We start from the raw sequence: 3,856 nt of genomic DNA on the forward strand, positions 1-3,856 counted from the left end.
CACCACCAAAAGTTGAAATTCCTCAAATAATTCATATTCTTCAACTTTGCATAGTCTTCACTTGTTCCGTCATTTTTCTTCATTGGCTATATATATATATGAGTTTATGTCCTCTACAGCATTCACTTATTGCTATTTTTTCAAGTTGGTTTTCTGCTAAGTGAATGTGATCAGACCCTTCCCCTCTTTGCTATACTCAACCCAATCTGTTCACAAATTATTCATGTGCATTCTATTTGAAACTCATTCAAAATCTTCACTGTGTCATTGTCAGCTGAAGAAATTGCGAACAGAACTTTAAAACCTATCTTATCAAAATTTTCGGTCTTGCTGCTCAAACCGTTCTGCATCCCACGATACACTTATCCGCTCACCCACGATCTAACACAATCTCCACCTCTCACTACGTGGGTGACACATGTCATGCGAATGAGAAGGGTCAGGGGCACGTTCGTCCAATTTCTTCGGGCGAGCAGTTTTTCACCGTGGCTATAAATACCCCTCCTTCCCTTCCTCACTTCTTTTACTCCGCTCGACCTCTCTCTCCAGCTCGAGCTTCTCAAACCCTAGCGCCGCCGCTACTTCATCGCCGCCAGTGAGGAAGAGCTTCACTGCCTCGACCTCGTCGCCGACGTACTCGCGCCGACCGCGGACATCTTCACTCCGCCGCTGCCGTAGTTGTCTTCCTCCGCCAAGTTAGGGCGTGGAAGATCTGCACGGACGAACTTCACATCTCCTCACTCCAGTTCGTCGTGTTCTTCATCCAGGGTAAATAAAAGTTACTTTTACTGCCCTCGTTGATTTGAATGATTATCTACAAAATCTTCAAAAGTGTTTTTCTTCATATCTTCACACACTGAACACCTCACAAGTCATCTGTTCTTGATTCATTTCTCTAAGCATCATTTTTCTTCAAGATTCCTCAATTGTGTGGATCATCGATCTATACAACTCTAGAACCTAAGACAAAGAACGCTTAGTGAAAATCTTCAAGACTCATCTGGTCAAATTCCTCAAACCTGTTCATTTTGAAAAACCTTCTGAGAACGCATATGACCTCTCCAAATTCCTCGCAACTATACTCTATTCACAGGTACACATGTCAGCTGCTGAATCACTAGGTTCTCATCAACTTAACTCGTTTGCAGCGTTCCTCGAGGAAAAGTTGCATACTTCTTCAGATAATTCGATTGTTCAAATTCCTCAACTGAAGAAAATGGCTGATGGTAAAAGGCCACAGAAGGGAGGAAAGAGGCCTGAGGTAAATACATCGTTTGAAATCCCTGATGACATATATGCTGGGTACTGCACACCTACTGAGGAAACCAAGAATGAGCGCAAAGTACGCATAAAAAAGATAGAGAGGAGATGGGCAAGAGAATGGAGGGAGTACAGATATGTCACTCCTAAGTATATGAATAAATTCGCACTCAATCCTCCGTGCCCAAGAGCTCCATTGGCACCTGGCCAAATCGCAGATCCCACCAGCCTCAAGCGCGGTGAGGACTATCCTAATGAATGGGCCAAGCGCCAAGCCAAGCTGGCTAAGCAAGCTAGAGAAGTAGTGAGGAAATTTAATGAAGACTCTGTTGCTGCTGTTGCCTCTGCTGAGGCCTTTGCTGTCAAGCCAAAGAAGGCTATGTCAAAGAAGCCTGCACGCAAGCAAAGTGCTTCACCAACAATGACCTCAAGGCCAAGTTCCTCAGCAATGCCCTCACGGTCAGAATCATCAAAGCCCTCAGGGCCAATTCCTCATGCTGCTCCTATTCCTCCAAAGTCCTCAGCTCCTCCGCCGAAGCCTTCAGCTGTTCCGACCAAATCCTCAGCACCTGTGCATCTCGCTTTGTGCCAAAGGACTGCCGGCATCTCCATTGCCTCAGGTGTCTCAGCTAGTTCCTCAGTTGCACCAAGTTCCTCAGCTGGCCCCTCACTACTGAAGACAAAGGCCACTGGTGGACGAGGTCCACGCCCAAGTCATCAAAAGAAGAAAGTCGCTTTCCAAGTGCCGTCTGATGAAGACGAAGCTGATGATGATGAACTTGCAGAAATCATCAGAGACAGGCAAGTCAGGGCCGCTAGAGCCAAAGGATCAGAGGTGCCACTGCTTTTGGATCCCAAGCTGATCCTCGACTACATTGATGATTGGCACAAGGACCCCAACAATCCCTTGCCTGACTTCAAGCTGACTCCTGGCCAAAGTCACATGCTGACCCACTTCATTCAAGAAGAAAAGTGGAAATTTGAGAAGGCCAGGAAGATCAAGAAAGCGCAGTACAAGAAAGAGCGCTATATGAAGAAAAACGTTGTCTCTATGACAACTAAAGAACTTGTCACTACTCCGACTGAGATTAAGAAACTCAGTGATGACTTTGAAGCATATCGCGCTGATTGGCTTGGAGCCAAGGTTCGTTTTGTGAAATTTGCGGATAACTTCAGTTCCAATGTTGCAGCCCCAACGCAACAGGAAAATCCTTTGGCTGAAGCATCTGCTCAGCCTACTGAAGAAAATGCTAGCACCGCTGATGACAATCAGGCTGCTGAAGATAATGTGAGTTCCAGGGTTGATGACCGCATTCCAGCCGCTGAGGAAATTGCCAAGGCACCCACTAGTGGTGTGCCTGAAGAAACTGAAGAACTCAGGGCAACTGCATCAGTTGTGCCTGAAGAAAATCAACTAGATTCCTCAGCTGCTCCTGCACCAACTTCAACTTCAATCCTTCCATCTGCATCAGATGTGAAGAAGACCAAGGCTGCAGAGCGTGCTGCAGTGAAGAAAAGGAAAGCATCAGCTGCTTCAGATTCTTCAGCTCCAAAGAAAATGAAGCCTATGACAAGCTCATTTGCAAATCCGATTGATGTTGTTCCCATCTCAACCAGGCCATCAAAGGACCTTGTTCCTTTTGGTGAAGAATATGAGATCCCTAGTGGATCTGATGAAGAAAATCATTTTGCTGCTTTGTCAGAGCAGATTTGTCAGGACCCCGACTCAATGCCACATCGATCTAGCATGTAACACCTCATATCACTTTGCGGCCTCACGCACGGTATTCCCACGGGTGTCGCCTTACCTTTGCCCGGGACCGTTTGCGCCTTTTGGCACACGTATATGACAGTGTCGCTAGCATCCATATGATAAGGAGCCCGGGCTGACATGGCTAGTCGTAAACCCAAAGCGGCACAGACTTACAGGGACAGGCATCCATGACCCAGCATCGAACGTGTCGGTCATCAGCGAGTGAATCCAGGCTGTAGCACTGGGCTAGCAGGACTCCGGTGAACCGGGCTGTAGCGGGCTAACAGGACTCCGGTATTCATCGCGTGACATTTCCCCGAAGGGACAGACACAGGAACGAAGAAGGACACATGCCGGCCAGCCTAAGTGTTTCGGAGCAGTAGCAAGCTACCATGGCTCAGTGGAAACACTAGGAGACATTTCCCGGTAAGAGAGGCTACTAAAGATAAACAACTAGATGGTCAGATCCCACACATACCAAGCATTTCAATAACATACACACAATATGCTCGATATGTGCAAATACAACATGGCATCACAACATGACTCTACAAATCAAGTATTTTAATCAATAGGCTCCGAGGAGCGAGATATTACAAACATGGGTCTCATGACCCAACAATCAGAGCATACAAGTCAAAGCACAAGCGGAAGCTATCATGTCTGGGTACAGACATCTATAAATGAAAAAGGCCGAGAAGCCTGACTATCTATCAGATCCTGCCGAGGGCACAAGATCGTAGCTGAGGTATCAAGCTAAACGTCGAAGTCCACGTGGAACTACTAGTGAGACTGAAGTCTCTCTGCAAAAACATAAAATAGGCAAACGTGAGTACAAATGTA

The sequence above is a fragment of the Triticum dicoccoides genome, chromosome 6A, assembly GCF_002162155.2.
Source record: "Triticum dicoccoides isolate Atlit2015 ecotype Zavitan chromosome 6A, WEW_v2.0, whole genome shotgun sequence".
Lineage (NCBI taxonomy): Eukaryota > Viridiplantae > Streptophyta > Magnoliopsida > Poales > Poaceae > Triticum > Triticum dicoccoides.